This window comes from Acipenser ruthenus, chromosome 1, assembly GCF_902713425.1.
Source record: "Acipenser ruthenus chromosome 1, fAciRut3.2 maternal haplotype, whole genome shotgun sequence".
In the NCBI taxonomy this organism is placed as follows: Eukaryota; Metazoa; Chordata; class Actinopteri; order Acipenseriformes; family Acipenseridae; genus Acipenser; species Acipenser ruthenus.
In genome coordinates, this window is record NC_081189.1 from 72914929 (window position 1) to 72922502 (window position 7574).

Here is a 7574-nt window from a genome sequence, read left to right on the forward strand (position 1 = left end):
TATTTAGAGGTGCATTGACTGTGCATCACCTGCTGTTTTCACTCAAGATACAATAAATCAGAGACCTGACTAGGAAGCACTCTACCCGGGTCCGGACCCGGGTTCTGGCTACCTGGGTCACAATCCTGCGTAGTGTGAAACCACGTAACTGGGTCACACTTGGGTTAACCTGGGTCCCAGCGACACAACTCAGGATGTGGGTTGACACACTTTGACAAAATTCATGACGGCCGACAAAATAACAAACAGCCACATCTGTGTGAAGGTTTCACTTCCGCAAGGAACGTTTTTGTTTATTCTGTTTAGCCATATTTTTGTTGCTTGAGACACACCATGAGCCAGATTGCTCTAATCAACATTTGGGCCAATGGTTAAATCCAGAGAAGCTTGGATGGAAGCGTATGTAACAAGCTGCTTCCAGGGCATTGATACGCGTATTGATTACTTCTGTCTGTCACCCAGGTCAACCCTGCTTTATCAAATCATGTAGCCGACCCGCATGACAACGAGTCCTGACCCAGGTAGGTTCTGACCCTGGTAGAGCATGCCAGTGTGAAAGGGACTTATGATGTATTTAAAATAGTTTCGTAATAAATTTGCCTTATAGTTAGAGCACTATAAAAGCCTAAAAATAGTGGTACTTGCTTCCTTACTAAAACAGAGTGCTGTCATTTATTAAAGGCAAGCACGCAACATCCCGCAGACTTTCAAGTTTGTTTTCTGAAAGCTTTTATTTGCTTAGCAGCCTCTGTAGTCAGGGGCATAACTTTGGTTTCAAAAGTGGGGGGTCAGTTTCTGTAGCTGGGGCATGCATGAAGATTATTCTATCTGAAATAATAACATAGGTTACAAACAAGAATAACAAAACATTCCATCCCTTGTATGTCTAATTAAAAGATCCAAAGACATTCCTGCGGCAATCATTCAAAACAATACATTGTTGGCAAAATGTTGTCATGAGTGCTGAGTGTGGCAAATACTGTAGCTATATTATTCAGTTGCTTCAGAGTCATGGAATTACAAAGCCATGACTTTAGTCTTCGAAGAGAACTGAAGCTCCTTTAGTACAACAGAGTTGAGTGCTACAGTGAGTGTGGCATAATGCAGATATGAGAGGGTTGAGAATTTCTCTTGAAATATATTTCTAGAAACATTGCGGTTTCCCTACAATTGAAATACTTAAGATAAATACAGCTGTGCTATTAAAATGATGATAATACTGTATTGGTATAAGAAAAGGGTGTTTTTAAAAAGTATTTTCAGCTTCCATCTACTTAAAATATACAGATGCTGCTTGCCTCAAACCGCAGTGTATCGACAATAATGTAAATAACACCAAGCTCCAGACAATGAGTCTCAACTTTACTGTGATGAATACAATAATGTTTGTTATGGTAATTGTTTATTTATTAGTTTAAAAATGTTTAGTACAATGCGACCAAGAGTGTGTTTTTGGAACATTGATAAATAGAGATGCGAGTGTCTGTGTGATGTATTTAAACACACAAAAAAATTTAGAATCAGTAATATATCGTGATTCATTTGGTATAACAAGTTCTTGGTAATGTATTTAGTTTTTATGTATGTCTATATTTATTTGCACAAGGCACAAAGGTCATTTTGCTATTTTAAGTTTACTGTATCAATTTGAAATGAAAAATCGGATCAACATTATGGATCAGTGGAGCCTGATCCAGATCCTTGCAGTAAAACAACATCTCATGATCCGGCTCCAGTGATCCCAGATCCGATACCATTTCCCTTCCCTGACTACTGACTAGTGATTATACCAATAAATTGTCATGAAATAAAAGTTTTAGTACTCCTACAATGTGAAGGGGACATTTCCCCATCATTGAAAAAGTGATATTTTTGAACAGCTCTGGATACTGACTGAAGTAAACTGAACTTGAATACCGGAAGCAGTTTTATTAGACAGGTATGTTTTACGTAAATTTAACGCAAAGTTGCCTGTGTTATTGTTTATATATGATGTATATTGATTTGGTTATTATCAAACAAACCAAAAAAGCCTTGCATGTTTTTTGCCCCTCCCCAAGTGTAAAACAAAAAAATCTCCAACGTAGAAAATCTGCGTTTTTCCGTATTATTCCGCAGCAAACAGACTCCTAGGATCCCTGCTCATAAGTTATATAGGAGTAGTACCTTTTTAGAAATGAATAATGTCAAAGAAAATACTTTATCAATAACTAAACTGCAGCCCACAGAAAGTTTTACTTGTTGATGTTTCATGAGCAACAGTATGATTCCGTGGCGAATTCTGTCCATGGTGGCCCTCACACCCGATTAACACTGTTCTGGCAGGTTTTTCAATTTTTTTTGTCCAACACCATTATATAGATGGGGGGGGGGATCTAATATTTGTATTTTAGTGACCATGAAAGGCTCACGCTTCAGTTCATATTATTAAATTGCATGTAGCATGCTGGCACATATTTGTTGCAATTTGTAAAGTACCAATCTCAAAGCAATTTATTCAGGGTAATTTTTAAACGGTCTGCAAATGAAAACCAGAATTTTCTGTGCTAAAATATATAAGGGATCAATAATAGGGATATAATAGTGTTGTTTATTACTTGCTTATATGTTTTATATTACAATGGTCGACTGCTTAGATTTATTTATTTTTATCCCTTGATGTATTCAGTGGCTAATCCAACAGCTATACCCAAGGCTGTGTTCAAAGCAGCCATACATGTAATGCTAGTGTTTCGCACCATTTGGGAGAAGTAAACACAGTGAGTGGTACAGCGGGGATTTGAGAAATGCAGCAGTCATAAAACTCAGCTCATAAATACAAAAAAAACCTTTTAAAACCAGTAACTTATCTTGATGGGATTTTAACTTTAAAAAATGTTTGCTATTCTTTTGTAAACATTCATGTGCATTTTATTTATTTCTCTTGCTGCAGCCAAGGCAGTGGAGTCCATGTGATGCAGACTCAGTTAATGGGCGGCAGTGTGGAGTAGTGGTTAGGGCTCTGGACTCTTGACTGGAGGGTTGTGGGTTCGATCCCCAGTGGGGGACACTGCTGTTGTACTCTTGAGCAAGGTACTTTACCTAGATTGCTCCAGTAAAAACCTAACTGTATAAATGGGTAATTGTACGTAGAATAATGTGATATCTGTATAATGTGATATAATGTATAATGTGATATCTTGTAACAATTGTAAGTCGCCCTGGATAAGGGCGTCTGCTAAGAAATAAATAATAATAATGTGTAACACTATACAAGCATTTGTGCAGCAGTCTGCCTCTGCAAGTTACTCAGCAACAGGCACCCTATTAGTGCACAGCGCACTGTCACAGATGCCTTCGCCTGTGTCAACGATAATAGTCTGTCATTATGAATGCGATGGAAAAGAATGGTAATGTTCTCTCTCTCTCTCTCTCTCTCTCTCTCAGAAAGCTTGAATGGAAAACGTAAGACCCATTTTGCTGATAAGGTATATGAAAATGACTACCTATAATTAGTCTCATTTGAAAAAGACTCTGAACATCAAACCACACCGATTGGTTCCATCACAAGGACATTTCACAGCTGCAGTTACCTCTGTACTGCCACTCTGATTAGCTAATGTATTATACATGCCGACCTGCCTGGCATCCTGGACGCAGCATTCAGAGCTATTGCTTCATAAAGGATAATAATAATGCATATTTGTTATGCATATAAATAATGCATATTTGATTACAGCTGTTAGGATAATAAAGCAGAAATCTCACTTCATGGAAATTGAAAAGTCATTTTTCCCATACTGTAGGCCATTCATGCACTGTGTTATTTGTTTTAATGCAATCCTTTACTCCTCATCACCAGCTTCCTACGCTGTCATTTGGTTTAATGGCTGCTTTTTATCGTCTGTGATTTAACCTGCAATTACAATGTCTGACAGCCCCACCAGTTCAGTGACTCATATCAACTGCTGTTTGAAAAGGAGTGGATTTCCAAAATTCTCCAGTTGGTTCCTCCTTAATCTGATTCAAGTGCAAAGGGTCTGAACTCCAGTTTATCATGTAAATGTTGCACAAAAGAATTGTAAAGAAAGTCTGTTTAGATCACAAAACTAGACCACTGGATTATTACCGTACAATTACAGGATTACTTTTGAACCGAATTTTTATTTTTTACTGTACATCACAAACACTGTATACTTTTCAGTGTTAGAAAGCTTGATTTACAAAACAACTTTTTTTTAAACAGATTGCCGTTGAGCACAATGTTATCCTAACTTCAAGCTTTCCCTTATAAAAGTTTACTATAGTAAACACATAGCAAAATGTAATAAAGCATTAGTTAGCACTGTAAAGACATGGCAAACGGGGTAAACTATGGTAAAATTGTAACGATTCTGTGCGCCTTTACCGGATGCGCCATTCGGGAGCACTAGGGTGAACTTTTATAAGGGTTGGTATGACTACAGTTGACAACAAATCTCATACAAAATATCGATTAGGTGTAAAATCCTCAAGCATGCCCATTTTAAAAACTGTGAACATAAAAAACAACATATTCTTTTAAGTTCCCTTAGTGTAAAAATAATGTTCAATTCCAATGGCATACCGGCATATACTAGATTTCTAATTAAAAACACTCTTGCCTGAGTAACCAGCAAAACAGCACGTTGGCTGGCAAGCTAAACCTGTGCTAAAAATAAAAAAAACCTGTCCCGTGTGTCTGATTGGTGTGATTATTTTTTTCTATCAGATATTCTTAAGAAGACATCTATCAAGTGGACAACCCTTCGTTTTCATATCTATTAGCACATTGGAGATTAAATCACTTTTGACAATTGCTTTGCCGCAGAATGGGCAATTTTAGCTTTTGTGACAGGACTTTAACAAAGTCCTGGTCTAGTGCTGGAGCAATGACCACCTGTAAACACTTAGATCCGACCCATGGAGCTGTGTGTTGGAAACCAAAAGAGGCCGAACGGATTAACTTACTGCTTTTACAGCTTTGGAGGCACATGCAATTATACCTATTTAATCATACTCTTTTGAAACTCAATAAATTATTTTAACAGTACACAGAAGGCTTGTTTGACCTTTTACTTCTGCAGCCCCAGAGTCAAGTGTTTGACTTATACATGAAACTTTTTGTCAGTGGGAAGAAATCCAGAAATTTTCCATATATATATGTATTTTAAGAATGGTTTCAGAATGTGTGATCTTCCAGTTTTAACGAAGTGAGACATTTATATAGAAGAACTGGCAACAAAGTTGTCTTGGTAATGAAGCTCTGGAAAATCAGATTTCCTTTGATGAAAGGAAATTGCCTGTAAAGAAGTCAAGGTTATTTTAACCGTACAATGAGATTAATAACAAATTATTGTTGTTTAAAAACAGGTATTCCTGAAGTGTGTTTCCACAGGGGAACTATAGCATTCACTATAAATAAAATATAACTGCAGTCAGAAGACTATCTGTGTCAAAGGGTATACCATTCACACACATGCACGCACGCACACACGCGCACACACGCACACGCAATTGAACAGCTGTAGTATACAGTACTTACTTACCAGAATTGCTAACCAATACAATGGTGCTGATTTCCACCACTTTTTGCAATTAGCATATTTGTTAACCTGTTCAGCAGCCCAGCACAAACAGAGGTTATATTGATTATCAGGGATGATTTACTTGTGTACTTACAGGTGGTCCTGAAAAAAAAAAAAGACAAACAAAGAAAGAAACAAAAGATAAATATGAATAATCAAAACATTATTAATAAAATATATTGCATATGAAAAAAACAATGAAATGCTTGCCGTTGCTTTTTTTTATATATCTAGTGCATGAAGAGTGACCACATACTCTCCATTCTTTCCCATGTAATCTGATGTCTAACCAAAAAATAAACACAATTTATTTTTTAACTTCATGCAGACACAAACAAATATCTTGGGTTTCAATTGCCAATGCAATGAAGTCTTAAATTTCAACTGGACTGAAAAACTACAGATTTATTTATACCCTTGGCATTTAACCTTGGCAAAAGGACAACATGTTTTTATCTATATCTTGTTACATCTTTTTTTTTGCTAAAAATGAAACATCACAATGGTCACCTGACCATTCGACAACCTCAAGTGTATCACTGCAGTCCAACTCCCCAGTTAAAAGTACACCTCTTGTTAAAAATGTCATACTTTCGTCCGGCGATACCGGCACATTTGTCCAATTACAAGGATTCAAAGGGATCTGCATGGTATCGCTTCAAAACACTATCAAAGAGTTTGCAAATCAAATCTAATATTTCAATCTTATTAGCCAAAGCAGCTGCTGCACCTAAAACCATTGGCTCTGGATTCGTTTTTATGGTTGCCCTTGACTTCTGGGTAAGGTGAAGTGCAAATGGGCAACAAATGTTAACAGTTGCATTTTAGAGTTGACTTTTGAATCTGTCAAGTTTTCCTTTTTACCACACTGTTTTTCGGTTCACCGAGTAAGGCGACTGTTTTTATATTGGGACACATTTCTTTCAGGTGGTTGTAAAATCTGGAATACAACTTCTGCCCCACCTAATAAATAATTATTAAGAAATAATTCAATAGCAACTACAAAACAAAAATTGCCAGACTACCGCTCCACCCCTAGATATTCTTTACATACAGAATGAATGTAGTTGTCTAACCCTGGAGGTGTGATTGATTCCATTCTAATAGAGCTTCCATGGTTTTTGTTTTCTAAAAAAGATTAAGGACCTACTGTGAGTATTCAGCTGGTAAAAAGAAGTCTGGGGTGAACACTGAGCGATATTTATTTGTTATTTCAACTCAGTTTATAATTTATCAAAATATTTTTTCTTAACTAAAATGGTAATTTATTTGGGCTCTAAATTATTATTTTGTAATATCATTAACCACGAATCCAACTGATAAGTTTTAGCAAATGCAACACTGGCCAGCCCCAATCAAGTAGATCAGTAAGAAAGTTCTGTTAAGAGGTAGATTATCTCCTTGGGTTACTGTGCTTTCTGAAGTCCACCATAGAATGAGGGATGTCTCGTTCACGATCCAAACATGCAACTTGATATTCGGATGCCAAAAATATGAAAATAGCACCATCTGTGACACTTCTGTCTGGATGATCTCTGCCAAGGCCAGTTTTCTCATACCAGTCTGTTTAATTTGTACAATGATTTGAAACTGCTTGGATCAGTTTATGCAATTGTCAAATAAAAAAGAAAATCAATATGCTGGTTTCCGACTGCAATAGTTTACTGCTTGAGTACAAGTCACAGATTTGTGTGCAATTAGCAACAGGTTCCAAGAGATACATTGTTGTATTTCTCTTCACCTGACACTTATGAAATGTGCAACCCCGTCCCTTTTATCATCAACTGAACATCTTTGGAAGTGGTGCCAAGCAAGGTGCAACCTGGATTTAAAATCAGTAAGTTTTCCAGTTTCCATCTCATTGGAACTTATAAATGTGTGTAAAACACAGGTGCATGTAAAGATTTGGACGGGTATTTGATTTAATGTATTCCACTGTTGGCATCAAGCATGATGTCATACACCCACGAACATTCAGCACAAAAACTG

At 36.8% G+C, this 7574-nt stretch overlaps 1 protein-coding gene across 1 annotated transcript in view; it reads right to left on the minus strand.

Moving 5' to 3' along the window:
* The window catches only part of LOC117421437 (collagen alpha-1(XXV) chain), an 88378-nt gene extending 82693 nt beyond the window's left edge, over positions 1 to 5685 (minus strand). The window contains exon 1 of the mRNA XM_059029363.1: positions 5680 to 5685. The gene's annotated coding sequence lies outside the window, so the exon portion shown is untranslated. The remainder of the gene's footprint in view (positions 1 to 5679) is intronic.
* Between the last annotated feature and the right edge of the window lie 1889 nt (positions 5686 to 7574).